Source organism: Ambystoma mexicanum, chromosome 10, assembly GCF_040938575.1.
Source record: "Ambystoma mexicanum isolate Mex_15411 chromosome 10, UKY_AmexF1_1, whole genome shotgun sequence".
Taxonomy (NCBI): domain Eukaryota; kingdom Metazoa; phylum Chordata; class Amphibia; order Caudata; family Ambystomatidae; genus Ambystoma; species Ambystoma mexicanum.
In genome coordinates, this window is record NC_090932.1 from 1,361,802,016 (window position 1) to 1,361,820,556 (window position 18,541).

Genomic DNA, 18,541 nt, shown 5'->3' on the forward strand with positions numbered 1-18,541 from the left:
CAACCTCATGTCTTCAGTTAGACATACTGTTAAAGGAAAGTCACCTAAAAATATATATTACATAAAAAGAAAAGAAGAAGAAAAATATATCAATGATTATAATGCAATCATTGCCCACTTATGGAATGCAAACATAGATGTGCAGTACATTGCAGACAATTCTACTGCAGTTGCACGATATGTCACAGCATACTTAACTAAAGCAGAAAAGACAGAGCTCCAAGACCTCTGGAATGACCTGTCATCAGATAAAACAGTATCTCAGAAATTATACAGCTTGGGCATAAAAATGCTCACCCATAGAGAATGTGGATCTTATGAAGCAGCTGATCGTTTAACTGGTACTTCATTGTATGGTAAATCTGAAAATATAGTATGGCTAAGTCTTGGTCCAGCTAAATCTAGAAAAAGAGTTCTAAAATCATATGAAGATATAGAAACAATAGCCAAACATGATCCCAACAGCCAAGACATTTTAAAAAACAATTAATTGGACACATACTACCCAAACAGAAGTAATACTTTGGAAAACATGTGTCTATACCAAATAGCCCAAAATTACACATACAAAAATAATATGAAACCCAATGAAAAAAAAGGTAAATATAGAGTGACAGACTGTGAAGGCAGCTTAGTTAAACTCACTAAACCAAATTTAATTAATCATATCAAATTGTCATTGAAGACTCCTCAACATAAAGAAGTATATTACATGTCCCTGCTACAACTCTTCAAACCATGGAGAAAAGAAGAACAATTACTAGATAACTATGACTCATATGAGGATGCTTTCAAAGAAAATGAAAGCACTATAACTGATGTAAACTTTACACAATACAAAACAATGTTGCACAATGAACAGCAACATGAAGAAGAACTCCAAGCTCAACTAGATAAGGATACTCCTGACAGTAGTCAACCTTCTGTAACAGGAAGCCAAGAACCACTGGGAGAACCACTAATAACAAATGAGGCAGAATTAGCTATGATAGAAGTAGAAAACACCATGAGTCAGTATGAAGATAAGGAAGACTTAACTATACTACAATCAAAACTAAACAATGAGCAAAGTAGCATTTTTCAAGAAGTAACAAAACAAATTGCACATGGTGTAAAACATGAAAATAAAGAATGTTCCTGCCATAATTATAAACCTATACTACTGTACGTCAGTGGTGAAGCTGGTTCTGGCAAAACATTCCTAATCAAAATCATTAGTAAGTTCCTTCAACAATTGACAAACAACAAACTGTCAGCTGTTGTCACTGCCCCCACAGGTTTAGCTGCCTACAACATAGGTGGTGTTACATTACACCGATTACTACTATTAGCAGTAGAACACCAGAACAAATTAGACTATTACAAACTTTCTGCAGAAGCTGCAATGGAATTACGCAGAGTATTGAAACAAATGAAAATGCTACTAATAGATGAAGTGAGCATGGTCTCCAACCTGATGTTAGCTTTGATTCACCTCAGATTACAAGAAGTACTCAAAACAGACTATGAAGAGCTCTTTGCAGGAAAACACATTATTGTTTTTGGAGATCTGCTTCAATTAACACCAGTAAAAGGTGAACCTATTTTTAAAACATTAGGGCACAAACTCTGCCGTAAAACTGTTGGCAGCATTGGAAATGTCAACCTTTAGCAACATTTCCAATACAGAGAATTAACAGAAAACATGCGCCAATCTGCAGATCTCACTTATGCCAACATTTTAAAAAGTTTGAGAGTTGGTATACTTTCTAAAGAAGCAGAAGCAACATTGAAAACCCGGCACATTAATACACTTTATGGCGATAATGCATGTGCTACAGATGTTATGGAACAATTAGCCCACACAAATGTCAATTGTATGGCCTTAATGCCAACTCTTGCAAGCTGTTTCAAATTCAATGAAATCATGCTAAGTAAAGAAATGCAACCAATAATGGAAATTAGCGCCACAGACAAACTAGATGTACATGGTATGACACTACCCATGTGTGACCAAGCCACAACAAGACTAAATAATTTAGAAAAATCAATCTCAAACACAGCAGGCTTAGAAAAGATGTTAAAATTATCCTTAAATTGCAGAGTAATGCTTAAACGTAACCTTGACGTGGACCAAGGACTAGTTAGTGGAGCACTGGGTACAGTTGTTGGCTTTCAAACATACCCACGTGACAACAAAATTCAGTTTGTCAATATACTCTTTGACAAACTTTCAGAAGTAAAACGGATAGAACGCTCAACAGCTAGATTCCTTCTCTTCAAAGATATGTATGTACGCAGAGAACAATTTTCTCTAACTCTTGCATACGGAGTCACAATTCATAAATCACAAGGTCTTACCCTAAACAAAGCAATGATAGATATTGGTAACACAGTCTTTAAAGAAGGCATGAGCTACGTAGCACTATCACGCTTACGTACACTTGACGGTCTATTTCTAATCAGCTTTGATGCAAGTAAAGTAAACGCTGATATTCCTTGCATTTTAGAATATAATAGACTTTGCTCACTATACACTCCCCATCTAAACACATATTCTGTTCCACAAAAACTAAAACGTTGTAAAAGAAAACTAAATCAAACTGAAATGCAACAGGACATCACTGGAAATCCTCCAAAGAGAGTAAAAGAAACTAATACTTCATTAAGTACCACAAACAAAAAAGAATCAATTAGAGAAAGTAAACCAGGTACTTCTTTAAAGAAGGAAGACAAACTCCAAAAAAAGCAGTTAGATACAGAACTACCTGGACCATTTAAATTCTCAAATATAGTTGGTGTAAGTTGCTATGCAAATGTAGCAATGAATATTCTATTTCAATTACCACCAATTGTTGACAACATTTACTCACACAGTACAAACCCATTGTGTTTGCAAATGTTAGTACTTCACAGAAATGCAGCAAACAATCCTGACAACACATATAGTGTTTTTGGAATAAGACGACAATTGGACTACTGTGCTGGAATGGTGAAATTCACTATAAACTCACAGGAAGATCCACAAGAATTTCTAATGTACTTTCTACAAGTACTGGAAAACAAAAACATACCTATAAATGAAATCTTTCAGATTTCATACATGTGGAAACATACATGCACTCTCTGCAACAATGTGACACAAGAAGAAATCCCCAATGAACGCTTCATACATATATCAATACCAAATTGTGAATCCATTCCATTTCAGCAACTTGTACAAAATGCAAACCATGGTAGATTATGCTCTACCTGCAATTCAGATAATCGCTCCACGTTAGTAATACAAACACATATTAAATACGTAATACTAATACTTCTACGTTACAATGCAGATGGTACCAAAAACAACTGCAAGCTGACTGGATTCACACATGGTCAAATATCACTTGGTAAGAAAACCTTCACAACAATAGGTATAATCTACCACGCAGGAGCCACAACCAATTCAGGGCACTACACTGCATACATAAAAAAGAAATGTGGATGGTTTGAATGTAATGATAGTACCATTACTCTAAAGCAGAGATTACCAGCAAATCTTACAAACGCTTATTTGATGTTCTTAAAACCAAAATTTGACAAATAAACTGTATTTAAACTTTTAAGTAAATTTGTGTTACAAAAATATAAAGTGTTAGAATATTCCAAAAGCTATATAACTGCTCAAAGATTCTACAACAACTAATCAGATAAATGAATACCACTAAATTAGACCAAAAAATACACAGTTAGAATACGCCAATTGGTATCTAACTGTCCCAAAATTATAAATGTGTGTTAAAATAATATAAACTGTTAGAATACTCCAAAAGCTATCTAACAGCTCAAAGATTCTACAACAACTAATCAGATAAATGAATACCACTAAATTAGGCCAAAAAATACACAGTTAGAATACGCCAATTGGTATCTAACCGTCCCAAAATTTAACAATATCCAAATAGGTAAATGAAAACCACTACAATATATTAAAAAAATAGACAGTTAGAATACGCCAATTGGTATCTAACTGCTCCAAAATTTTATAATATCAAAACAAATGAAGAATCTGTTACTGTTCCAAAAAAAATACAACAAAGCAAAGTATAAAGCATTAGCCAGAAACAACAAGTGAACACTGAAAACAAACAAACAAATAAGCTGTAGCATAACAGAAAAAGGGTTTTTTTTTTAAATCCAACATGGATTTTTTTTTCTCCCACAGACCCAATGATTTTAGCAACAAATACAGAAACTGAGCAAATTGCGCAGTACTCTGATTTGTACTCTACTAAATATGAGGGTCGAAAAAAAATAAAAGTATATTGCTTATACAATGTAATAAGTCATTACAAAATACTAATACTAACATGCTATTTTCTTTTATCACAGAAATGAAGAAGAAAAACATGGACTCCCATTACTAGACCAAACAGTAAGTATACAATAATAAGGACAACCATAGCAGCACATCATATCCATAATATCTAATACCTTTGTTCCTTATACATTTGTTTTTCACCCAAAGTTATAAACAAATATGAATGTGATATGCTGCGGTAGTTGTTGCCAGGGCATAGAGTCTTGGGTGCAAGACTCTATGCCCTGGCAACAACCACCGCAGCATATCACATCCATAGAGTCAAACATTTCAACTATGATCTATGGGAAACTTTTAATGTCCGCGAACAATGTGAGTGTTCTTAGAACACTTTGAACTTGCCAGCGAACAATACGGACACCGTTTTCAGGACACCTCCTACAAACATTTCAGAACAACGCGATAGTTCTTAGAACACTTTCAACTTAACAACGAACAATGCGGACAGCGTCCTAAGGACACCCCCTATGAACATTCCAGGACACCGGGAGTGTTCTCAAAAACGTCTTCAGAACACCCCCATCTTGTTTATTTGCGAACAATTCAGGACACTGCAAGTGTTCTTAGGACACATTCAACTTGACAGAGAACAATATGGACAGCGTCCTCAGGACACCCCCTACGAACATTCCAGGACACCGGGAGTGTTCTCAAAAACGTCTTCAGAACACCCCCATCTTGTTTATTTGCGAACATTTCAGGACACCGCGAGTGTTCTTAGGACACATTCAACTTGACAAAGAACAATACGGACAGCGTCCTCTGGACACCCCCTACGAACACTCCCCGGACACCGGGAGTGTTCTTAGAAGCGTCTTCAGAACACCACCATCTTGTTTATTTGCGAACATTTCAGGACACCGCGAGTGTTCTTAGGACACATTCAACTTGACAAAGAACAATACGGACAGCGTCCTCAGGACACCCCCTACGAACACTCCCCAGACACCGCGAGTGTTCTTAGAAGCGTCTTCAGAACACCCCCATTTTGTTTATTTGCGAACATTTCAGGACACCGCAAGTGTTCTTAGGACAGACTCAACTTGACAGAGAACAATACGGACAGCGTCCTCAGGACACCACCTGCGAACACTCCCCGGACACCGCAAGTGTTCTTAGAACAGTTTCACTTTGCTTGCGAACAAAACGGAAACATTTTGACTCCTTAGAACACCCCCTAGTCAGTTTATTTAGAAAATTTCAGAACACCCGTGATGTCCGCAAACAAATCGAACACAAAAAGAACGTCTAACACATAAAAAACACAACTTTCATCCTATCTCACACACTCCCACGCTCCCCAAGCACTCCTACACACCAACACACTCTACAAAATACACATTTTGAACAAAGTTTCACCGCTCTGTCCGTGGACGTCCGCGAATCCAATATGGCGGGCGCTACCGCAAAATCTGACGTGCTTCACGCTCCACGCCGTCCAATCAGCGAACACTTTGCATGTCCGCGAACATCACGCAAGACGATTGGCCAATCAGGACACTTTCCGCGGAGCGAACAGGGAAGTGTATCCGCAAACCGAACACAGATATCACTAATTTTTTTTTACCTACTTTTTGGTCATTTTAAAACAAAACTACTAGACGAATTTTCACCAAATTTGCAAAAGCACGCTTTCGGGATCAAGCCGCTGCTCCTGGTCCAAATTTGGTGGAAATCCGTCCAGCGGTATGGGCTGTAGACGCGAGCAACATTTTTTTCCCATTCACTCTATGGCGAGTGAGTATAATGTATACAAATATGAGCATATAGAGGGAAGGTAGAGTAATAAAAATAAAATTATGACAAAGTGATGATAACCATAATATCTTCATGCACAGAAAGGATTGCTCTCTTTCAAGCCTGTATCTTCCGCTATGTACATGTTTCATATATGATGTGACAGGACCCCAAGTCTACAAATATAGTACCTTTTCAATTTTTACTTCCTGACTGTTACTGTAGAAAACTATGTGGCTTCGATATGTCAGTAAAGGATAAAAAGGGAGAGCCAGCCATGTGATGTCATCAGTTATGTCATCAATGACATTTGTGATGTCATCTTTGATGTCCTAGGTGTTAGTGTTAGCAGTGCACGGTGGCGCGAGTTATGGTTGCTTATGTTACCATAACTGGCGAATTTCAAGGGTTTTTCGGTTTTACTTGGAACCATAACGTCCCTTTAACAAAGTTTTTTCACTGAATTTCATAGGTTTTTAGTAGGACAACTTAACCATAATATCCCTGACATGTAACATAGAACATACTAACCCCCTCGTAGTGATTTTCATGTCTGCGGACTACCGCCATGTCCGCGGACACATCGAAAATCTGAGCGTGGTGAATGTAAATTTAAATAGACGTTTTTTTTTTTTTTACAGATGCTTGACAGACACCTGCTATTTTATATTTTTTTTCTTGTTTTTTTTCTTACTTTACTCCTAAAATCTTCACATAACCTTCTTCAAAGCAACCCTTACATTCCAAAATAAAAAGGCATTTCCGGTAAAAGATAAACAAATGCCATCTTCTTTAAAATTAACAGCATTACTGGCATCAATATTCTCATTGTTACAGAAGAACATACCAGCTCTAAGCATGAATGCACACCTGCCTCGGTTGATGACACACCTAGCAATGTTTTGCTGAGGACAAAAAACTGAACTATTGTCCCATATTGCCCTAGGTAGTAATCCAGAAAAAATTACTTTCGCATTTGGAAGGATCTTCACTACGGCTTGAACCAAGCGTTCCAAATCAGCCAACAAAGTAGGGGCACTGACGTTGCCCAAATGGAAAGCACCATAGTGCAAAAATACCACATGCGGACTGTTCATCGTGGCCATATCCGCACAAACTTGTACAATTCCCTGTACATTGCAATCAGGCACAGTGGTCCACACCACCTCCACTCCTTTGACATCAAAGTTCTTTGCAACATGCCTGCATTCAGCGTACTGCTGTAAACCATGCACAAACATATCTCCGAGCACCAACACCCTGACTTTCTCCACTTCTGCCATCTTCACCACACAGGGTCTCTTTCAACACAAATCCACAACCTCGACATCTGATTGGCTGATCCGTACAGTCTTCTTTCCATGTTGGATTTCCTGGAAAAACCCGTATTTACCACGCCCTGTCCACGAACAGCCGCGGTGTCCGCGGACGGCGTCCACTTTACTCTCTGTACCATTCCCTCATTGCATACAGCTAAGCAATCACACAATACGAATAACGTCCTCAGAACACCCCATTTTGTGAATTTTCGAACATTTCAGGACAATTATTATTTCATTATTCTACATATTAACATTACAAATATTATACTTTTATCTTGTACTCTGCACACAATGCTATCTTTCTCCATCAGCAGCTCAGTATACTACATAGAATCCCATAATACAATGCTATTTATTGATATAAATGCATCGTTCAAAGCACTAATAACGGTATGATATTTATTGCAATATCCTTGACACTTTTTTCGGAACATTATAATGAAAATCCCTAGTACACAAATTCCATGAAAAGTACATACACATGTGATGTCATCAGTGATTTCATCAATGACATTTGCGATGTCATCTTTGATGTCCTGGGTGTTAGTCTTAGCAGTGCATGGTGTTGGCGCGAGTTATTTTTCATAGCTTACCATAACTTGCTATTTTCAGGGGTCTTTCGGCTGTACTTAGAACCATAACGTCCTTTAAACAAACTTTTTTTAATATCACGCAAACAATATACAAACATGGCGTGCAAAAACCAACTTCTACAGATGGCTTTACACAGAATGTTGCAAAGTAAGAATGTATGCTCGTTCACAGTGAAGGTCAGCTGCTTCCATTTTTTTCTCGGGCCCCGGAGAGGCTCACGAAGCGGACTATAAGGTTGTATTGTGTTTTGACCTTGACAGACAGAGATTGTGATGAAAGACTTCTCTTGAAGGAGTGTTGCTAAAACGTAAGAGAAGATAAAGATGAAATGTCTGAAACAAAACCACTTTTACATATTATATCACTATGCGAAAGATCGTTGGCACACGCGGAGTCGTATTTTGTGACTGCACCACTCGTAGACAATGGAAATTGCAATTGTACTGTAAGTAACCCTTTACATTACTTTATACCAAATATAATTACAATAGCGTAGCATTAAAGACCGCTGAAGTTGAACTTGTTCGTTGAAAGTGGCATAATGTTTTCTACCGCGCACTATCACCGCCGAATTGATCCCCTGTCGTTTAGAGGGCTCTGAAAAAGGCAGACGACACAGAGTGGGTTCACATGAATAATTTAACCGGTCTGTAGGCGGTCATGCGCTCTACTCGCTGTGCCACTTCACTGTAGCCTGTCAAGTGGCACAGCCAGGACAGCGCTCGCTTTGACATCCGTGCACAGCTTGCTAACACAAGTTCGAATCCCGGCAAGGCCAAACTCAGCCTTTCATCCTTCCTAGATCGATAAATGAGCACCACACACCATGGTTAATAATAAGCACTGCTTAGATACCTCACAGTTCTTAGCGCTATATGAATGGGAAAATATTATTATTTTATTATTAACATACTCTGTTGCACTATCTTCGATAGCAAATAGTTTCACGCCCTAATAAATAAAATGATGATTTTTAATGAAGATCGGCTGGTGAGACTAATTTATGTTTTTTAAAACAGGTACGTGGCCCCGTTTTGTCTATGCCACGATTTACAGACTCCAGCGGATGGGGTCTTCAACTGCCAGGTGCAAGTCCAAATATGCAACTTCATGACCCTCACCATTTTATGGGACAATCGCCAAGGACCAATATGCCCTTACGCAGTACTAGCGGCTACAAACAACATACCAACCAATACTGTGGTCTAATGGCTTGTTGTTGGAGCAACCTTCCGATTATCAGAGAGACCATTTACTGCTTTTATCATAAACCAACAGCCTATCTACCGCAAAGGAACAACGCGTGGCTCCAAAGAAACTTTTGCGGATTGACAGCAGAGACAATAGCAAATCGCTGAATATTCACTAAACATTTCATGTGAAATAAATGTACTTTACCAACTGTACAATCCTGCTGTTTACTTTTAAACCACAGTTTCATATTCCGAATTGTGGCGCACTGAGTTGTAACCTGATCTAACACTCTCTGTACCGCAAAGGAACATCGCGTGTCTCAACATGAACTTTTGCGGATCAACAACAAAGACAAATGCAAATTGCTGAATATTCTCTAAACATTTGATGTCAAATAAATGTACTTTACAACATTTACAATCTTGCTCTTTGCTTTTAAATCACAGTTTCATATTCTGAATTGTGGCGCGCTGTGTTGTGACATAATGTGTGTTGTCTTCCGGGTTCTGTGTAAAGTCGCGTAGTACTGGAGACGACTGGGCGCGTTTCATTACGCACCCTGTAATGTCACGGAGAAAGGCGGGGAATATGAATGCTTTGATAATATCAGGCTTGGTGGCGGGAGATATGATTTAGTGTCGCAAAAGCAAGTCAGCCAGGTCAATAGCGCCAGTCATAGGATTATCACATAATGTCGACGCACACCAGCCGGATTTATCGTTTCTTTAGTGGACAAAAAGTCGGTTGACGCCCCTAGAAAATTGTACTATTAGCGAACAAAAGGAGTGCTCTTAAAACACTTCCACCCTGACAACGAACAATACAAACAACGCTCTCAGAACACCCCCATTTTGTGTAATTCCAACCATTTCGGGACACTGCGAGTGTTCTTAGAACACATTCAACTAGACAGATTACAATACGGACAGCGTCCAGAGGACACCCCCAGTTTGTGTATTTACGAACAATTAAGTACACTGCGAGTGTTCATAGCTCATTTTTACCTTCCTTGCGAACAAAAATGACACATACTCCGTCCTCTAAACACCCCACCATTTAGTTTATTTACAAAATGTCAGAACAGCCGTGTTCGCCGCGGACAAATCGTACGCAACAAAAAGGTCTAGCACATAAAAAAACAAAGCATTGAACCTATCTCATACTCCCCCCACCCTCCCCAAACACTCTTACACACCAACACAAGGCAATAAATACAATTTTTTATCCATGTTTCACTGCGCTGTACGCGGTAGACTGCGAATACAAGATGGCGGGCGCCACAGAAAATCTGACGCGCTCCACGCCCCTCGCCGTCCAATCAGCGAACACGTCGCATGTCCGCGGACATTACACAAGCCCATGGGCCAATCGGGGTGATGTCCGCGGAGCGAACAGGGAAGTCAGTCCGCGAAGCGAACGCAGATATCACTAATTTTTTTGCCTTACATTTTGGTAATTTTAAAAAAAACTACTGGACAGATTTACACCAAATTTACAAAAGCACGCTTTTGGGACCAGGCCGCCACTCCTGCTGCAAATTTGGTGTAAATCCGTCCAGCGGTTCGGGCTGTAGCCGTGCGCAAAGTTTTTTCCCATTCAGTCTATGGGAAAAAAAAAAGTTTTGGGACCCCCCCCCTATAACTTTCCCCCACCCTGGACGAATCCTCACCAAACTTTGCAAAAAAATTCAGAGTGACCCAATCACTTTTTTTGCAAAGTTTGGTGAGTTTCCGTCCAGGGAGAGTGAAGTTATAAGCCGCCCAAAAAGTGCTCTTGCTATTATGGAAACAGCAACTTAACCATAACTACATGGCCACTACCGTGGCCATGTAATATATATATATATATATATATATATATATATATATATATATATATATATATATATATATATATATATATATATATGGAAAAACAAGGAAAGGTGCGCACTCCAATTCTCTGCATGACCTTCCAGGCCACTGGTGTACTCCTCCGACCTGTTTCTGTGCCAATACACGTCATCAGGGAGGCTGGGTGGACTTGCAGCTCACCGCAGGTGCAGGTGATAAAAATCTGCTGCAAGGGCTACTGGTAGATGTAGTCATCTGGTCAGCAGAGAAAACGCTCACGCCAAATCCCACAGTGGAGAAAGGGGGGGAGTGTAGCCTCAAGTGAGGCACTCCAAAGCCGGGCATATATAACCCTGGTGCGGCACCCTGTCAGGCCCTGAGGATTCCACCCCTCAAGGTCCTGCGAAAAATGGAAAAACAAGGAAAGGTGCGCACTCCAATTCTCTGAATGACCTTCCAGGCCACTGGTGTACTCCTCCGACCGGTTTCTGTGCCAATACACGTCATCAGGGAGGCATATATATGTATAAACGTTGTTAAAGGGACTTTATGATTAAATTGCACTAATAAAAACATATGAAATTCATTGAAAACACATTTTTAAACGGACATTATGGTTACAAGTAAAAGCAGAAAACCCAAAAAATTCACCAGTTATGGTAAGCTATGCGACCATAACTTGTGCCACCACTGTGTACTGCTAACAACGAGGACATCAAAGATGACATCACAAATGACATCAATGATGACATCACTGATGACATTACATATCAAGTGAATTTTAATAAAAAGTCCCTATAAGTAGGGTCTGTTTAGAGAGTTACCAATAATATATCAAGGGTGATCAGGAGACCTCTCATAAACTACTCCTTGTATCAGCTTGTATGAAGCTTTGCTGCAAATACAGCAGTGTAATAATACATACACTTAGGTAACGGCTGCAGTATGGACCATTGAAGTGCAGCATTTTTAAACTACTAACATTGGACAGTAGAATCATAAATCCAAGTCTATCACAATCTTGACCAATGTTAAACTTCAAATTAACAAATAATAATACAAGAATTACTACACACATGTTAATACAAAGAATACATATGAAGAGCATCAACGCATACACATCTGAGGGACATACAAACTCTAGTAAGGAGGAAAGAAACACCATGACCAGAAGATGACAATAATATTACAGTTCATGATCATGTATATAAATGAATTGTCTGTTTGGGGCCTGCTCAAAGTCCTATATGTGTGTAACATGAGCTCAGGCGAAACCCTAAGCAAGTACCTTAAAATCATATGACAAGGTTAACATCTACATATACAGCACCTTTAGAATATAAAAATGTGCACTGTCACCAAACAAAAACTAGATCCAGATATGTGATGTCATCAGAGATGTCATCAATGATGCCATTTGTGATGTCATCTTTGATATCCTAGGTGTTAGTATTAACAGTGCACAGTGGTGGCGGCACAAGTTATGGTTGGCTAGCCTACAATAACTGCTGAATTGCTTGGGTTTTTAGATTTTACTTGTAACTATAACATCCCTTTAACTAAGTTGTTTCATTGTACTTCATGGGTTTTTATTAGTGCACCTTAACCATAATGTCTCTTTAACAAAGTTTTGACACTGAATTTCATAGGTTTCTACCAGTGCACCCTAATTTCCTACAAGTTCCTTATAGTTATTTTTAATGATACCACCTAAAAATCACACTCACCTCCAATGTAGTAGCTCTTGAGTCCATGGACATTGTAAAGGTTTCCAGACAGCAGGTATCATCACCAAAACCCAGAAGCACAGGGGACAATAGAGCATGTTGTACCCATCGAATAACAAAAACTTATATATAAACCAACATTATGAATATTTACTACAGCCAAATAAACATCTTTAAACAATTCAACATTTGCAATATAAAAATTAATTGTTCATTAATTGATCAGACTTGTTTCGGCTTAGGGTTGTATGCTGGGGTGATACGGTTGAAGTTGCAAATCAACCTTGGGTCTTAATGTGTCCCTCTTTGGCGGTGTAGTCTGAATAGTCTACTTTAAAGTAAACCTGTTCTTGTCTCAATTGATTTTCTTTCCTATTTCACGTCTTCATTTTACTCAAATGAACCCTTTTTCTGTCTTGCATATCTCACCAAGTTTTTTTTAGAGCTAGAGACCTCCTTTCACTTTTGTTTCGTCCCTTTGATATATATCTTTCCCCAGCCCAAAGACCGCACTCCAAATCAGAGTATTTCACCCGTTTTTTAAAGAAACCGATTTTGACATTTTAAACGGGAATTGGGTAAATTGCAAAGTTTCCAACGTGTCATTTGTCTGCAGCATGTTTTAACTTCCACTCATTTTAGAATTGTGTGCTTCTTGTTGATCCATTGCCTTGTGATTGCTAGTGTTTGTGCATTGTTGCCTTAGTGAGAAATCAGATTTACTTCAAAGTTTTAACCACATATTAATTATTTATTTGCCATTTCCGAGTGTCATTTCATGCTATTGAAAAGGGTTTAAAATCACCTCTTAGAATTTGATTAATTGTGGGTTGAGGGAAAATTGCAGGGGGAAACCTTAACTTGGATGCTATCTATCCGAATTCAAAAAGTGCTCCTATTCTCTTGTGCTTTGTACATGTTCTAGGAGAAGGTTAATTAAGTGCATTGCTTACATTTCATTGCAATTATCACCCCATTGGTGATTGCTGACCTATATTAAAAACTGTATGATTTCATTTGATTTTAAAAATAAATAAAATATTGAATTTTCACCAACCGGCCTGGTTCCTGGTCCATGGTGACTGGGGGTATTTGAAAAAGGGGGTGCGATACAAGTTGTATACCAACTCAAATTGAATTTGCATAAAATAAGGAGAAAGGCATCTCAGTTGTGCGCTACATAATAGGCTGAGACCAAGGTGTGTGTCGCCTGTTTGAAATCCTTAACAAACTTGGGGGCTTGTAGCCGGGATTTTGAGTTTGGTTGCCACTTGTGGCAGTCTAGCAAAGCAGACTAACCTGCAAGGTAGTGATACTTTGTGTGGTTGGAATACTGGGTGACACTGTACAATTGCCTCCCCAAAACAAATACTCTAAGTACCAGGCCTGTGTCTAAAAGTAAAACTAAATCAACCGTAAAATAGACTGAAAGCAGCAGAACACAGGTTATCCTTACATAAATAAATAAATCAATAAAGAAAGAACATTTTCAAAATGACTGTTTCAGTAGAGCACAACTTACTTGTCAGAGGTGAATGACAGATCAAGATGAAAAAGTCTGGCTAGAAGAAATAACACAACAGGTCACCGCCATGATCCTGGATTACATCAAGCCTTGAGTGAGTTATATATGACCCCAAAAATTAAAGAGGAGCAAATAAAAATTGCCAGAATTGTGGCCTACATGTATCTCCACATGGGAGTGATGCGAGAAAAGCATGAGGAAAATACAACCCTTGCGCAAAATCAATCCAAACCTTTAGCTCAGATACAGACAGAGCTGAAATTAGCAGAACAAAAATTACAAAAGAGACAAGAATTGGAGGTAGAATCTGGAAATTACATCATAAAATGAAAAGAGGACTTGGCTCTCCAACAGCAGAATAATGTAGACATAGAGGCCCAACTAGAAGCAGTACGAATAGAGTGTCAGAAAAAGGTTGACTCTCTAAAAGAGAGTCAACTGAAACTGACTCAACAATTAACGTATAACAGGAGCTGCTCACGACAAATAACCATGGCACAAAATCAGGTCAAAAGATTGGAAGAGGAGAATTGCAAAAACATTATTAAAGAACTCCACTCCCAAGCAGAATATGATCAAGAGCGCCAAAAATTACATACCATCAAAAAACAAAGAGATGACCGGGCTGAAAGAGAGGCACCCTAAATCAGGAGAAAGTTGCCCTATGTCAGGAAGTAAGCAATTTAAAAACAGAGTTACAGGGAAGTGAGTTAGGCCTCCAGAATCAAAATGAACTCCAAACAGAATATGGGAATCTACTGGAGCACGCCAGATGGATAGAATGTGCTCTGGAAGAGAATACCCAAACCAAAAATGCACAAACTCAGGAGGTGAGTCTCCTGCAACAAAATTTGTCTTAGGGTGTACAAAATATACAGGCAGCACAAAGAGATAACGAGGCCCTCTGTGAAGAGAATGATGGGCTCCACAAACAAGTGGCAGCGCAAGAGCGGGTCATAAAGACTAGTAAAACCCTCGTAGCCGGACAAAAGGCTCAGATCTTTGCCTATATCAAGAGATAGGGGCTGAGAAAGAAAAACTAGTGAGGTAGGAGAAGGAGTATTCTAAATCTAATACAAACTGGAGGGACCCCGAACAGGTAGAGAGGGATAGGGCAACCCCTGATCATAGTATGATGACCTCTATACTAAGGGACTTGCACCCATTTAATCCTCTGCGCACTGCTGACTTCATGGCTACTGGTTCACATGAGCTGCAAACCATGAGGCCATCAGAATTTAATAGGCCAAGCATAATTGAGCTGACAGGTCAGTGCCCCCCCCAGGAATTGATAGAAGGGCGTTCCTATGCAGGTACATAAATATAAAGGCTGATGTCTCTGACCAGGAAACCTCCTATGAGAGTCAGGGAATCAGACCTGCAGGAGCATTACCTCCAAAGGGACCATTGGTTCAATTTGCTCAATAACAGCAGGAAAAGAGGCCCCATAAGAGCATCCTGAAGACCTCCACCCAATCAGGGCAGTGGAGGGGATCCTCTGTCAAACCTGGAAGCAGGAAGGAGTCAGAAGACTACTCTCCTGTGTGCCACAGGGGAGTAGAAACTAGGACCCACCGTTCTGCAAGCCTCTCCCAAGCTCAAAGAATCAGGAAGCGACTAGGTGATCATGAGGGGACCTCAAGTAGCAGCGCCTCTGAGCCTGAGGGTGAGTGGACTCGGTGATTAAGCCAAAGAAGGCAAATAAACTCAAGAGAGTTATGACAAAAGACCCCATTGGGCAGATTAAGGCCATTAGGAGTTTCATAACACCATACCACAAAAACGCAAAATATTCTGTCTGGGAACTCTTGGAACTCTATGAGCAGATGATGGACACTTTCCACCTGAAAGACAACCAGAACTGAATAGAGTATGTTAAATGGACGTTCTCTCCAGAGTACTCCACCTTCTTTGCTGGACTGGAGGACCAGAACCATTCAAGATGTTCAACCTACAGGCTGCCATCTTGAAAAAAAAATCTGCCCACAGAAAACCCCAAAGGCTCGCAAAGCAGCCTTCAATCTGCAGTGTGGGGAAGATCAGGACCCACGAGAATTTCTGCAGGAGCTAAAAAGTGCCTTTGCACAAACCACTGGGAGGGTGCGCACGGATAGCAGGGAGTTTATAACTACCTTCTTTCATGCACTCCCAAAATGTATTATGACCCAGCTGGTGAGGGACTTCCACGATAAAAGATCCCTGGACTGGGTCATAGAGCATGCGACCCGCATTTATGAAGTCCAAAAACCACTCAGAAAACAAAAATCAGACCAAAAACCTCAAGCCAGCCAACACCTCTGCTGCTGCTAAAGTAGTGGAGGTGAAGGTTGCCCCCATTTTAGACCTAGAGATGGGCAGCCTAAAAATGTACCTACACAAAATCAGCAAAATCAGAGACCCAGAAGGCCTTCATGCCAATCATAAACAGGTGGCGCTCAGGGAGGTAATCCCTCCAGTGGGACCCCTAATTCCCCCAATTATATAAATCCCAGATACAAGGGCAACCAATCAATGTTGGGGTATGTCTGCACTCCCCCAGCCCAATAAGGGGATCCAATCAGGTAAGTACTGCCCCGGGAAACTTCCATCCTAACACCCCCCAGGAGGGCAGTAATCCCCCAAATGCTGCGTTAAGTTTCTATGCCTGGAACCAACAAAACCCCAACCTGCAGGACAACTCCTCTTTCTTTCCCCGCTTTCAGGAGCCCAGACAACCCTATCTGGGAGAGGAGAGGCCAAGGGTGGATGGTTACCAAAATTCATAATATCCAGGGTCCTACGGGAGAAGGGATAGTTATCCTTCCCGTGATCTACCTAGATTTGAACAGAGACCCCCGTACCAGCCAGAATTGGTGTCCCAACTGGAGCGCCAGGTCCAGAACCTTACCTAGGATCTGGATCGCATGTTGAGGGCTCAACAGAACCCTCAGATGAACATGGCAGCTCAGAACACCCCAAACCAAGGGTCTGGCATCCCAGAATAATAACGGGGAGAGAACCCTGACAACCAACCGGTTCCAGAGGAGGAGGCACGGTGGTAAGGCGGGTGTAAAGCCCTAGAGGAAGCTTCCTTGCTCACTCGTGAAAAGCCCCTGGACACCCAGGAACCAGATTAAAAATCTCTTGCCCCCGAAAATCTGCAACCCAGGGAACAGAGGATGGGTAGGAGACATAAAGCCAGCAAAACGGCCCATTTTGGGGAGGAATTTATTGTCCTCCAGTTTGAAGGGGAAGAATCCTTAGAGGATTCAGAGGAACTCCTCCCAAAGAAAAATTGGTCCCAAGAGATCTAAATGAAGGCTGGGTGGATGTGGGGACTGATTCAGAATCGCACATCCTGGAACCCCAGAATGAGCATTCAGGGAATAAAGCATTAAAAGAGGATTCCCAAACTTCCCGAATCAATTCTGGTGACTGCCTCCAAAAAGGGTGGAGGGAGGGCAGCCCAGAATCAGAAAAAGGGGAGCCAAAACTCCCCAAATATCAGAATGTCAAATTTTTCTTTCAGATTCCAAAACTCCAACACAGGATAATTGATACAGAGTGTCAACCATGTTAGTTTAAATGTCACATGCCACATGGTTGAACAAAAACCTTATCATATTGAGTTTCATTTCCAGAACAATCGAATACCTGACGTGACAGTAATTGCTGTAGGACAACACAATGGTGATGGGAACTCCTCCATTCTTGAAAATCAACCTTCCTTCCAGTTTTAAGCGGTATCCCACACTGGAAGGAAATACTTTGAAATTCTATACCAATTCACAATCTGAAAATCCCAATTCTATAGTAAAAAGTGATGAGAAACCAGCTCAAAGTTTAGCTGATATTCAGAAAATTAGGGAACAGTTGTTCCTCCCTATTCAGTTAAATGAGGGGGACGGAATCTGTTCTCGGCCGAGTGTGCGTGAACAACGGTAAGAGCTTCATCAGTGAAGCCATGTTCCCGAAAGCTCCCAAAAGATCCAACCATTCCCACATTTAAATTGATCGATAAGTGGGAAATGGGAGCTGGAAACTCCCAATTCCAAACATCTCCTGCCTAGCAGTTGTATGCTCAACATTTCTTCAGGTAACAAAAGCATAGAAAATAATTGTTGGGTTGTTTGAGATGTCCCTGATGAATTTTATTTAGGCAGTGACATTCTCATTCGTTTTATCATTAATTTGGACCTGATAAATTACAAAGCCTGGTCCCGACTAGCGGGCAGTCCCATGGGCTTTGATGATTCAGAAAAAGCATTTCGGTCAGCCCAATTTCTGCT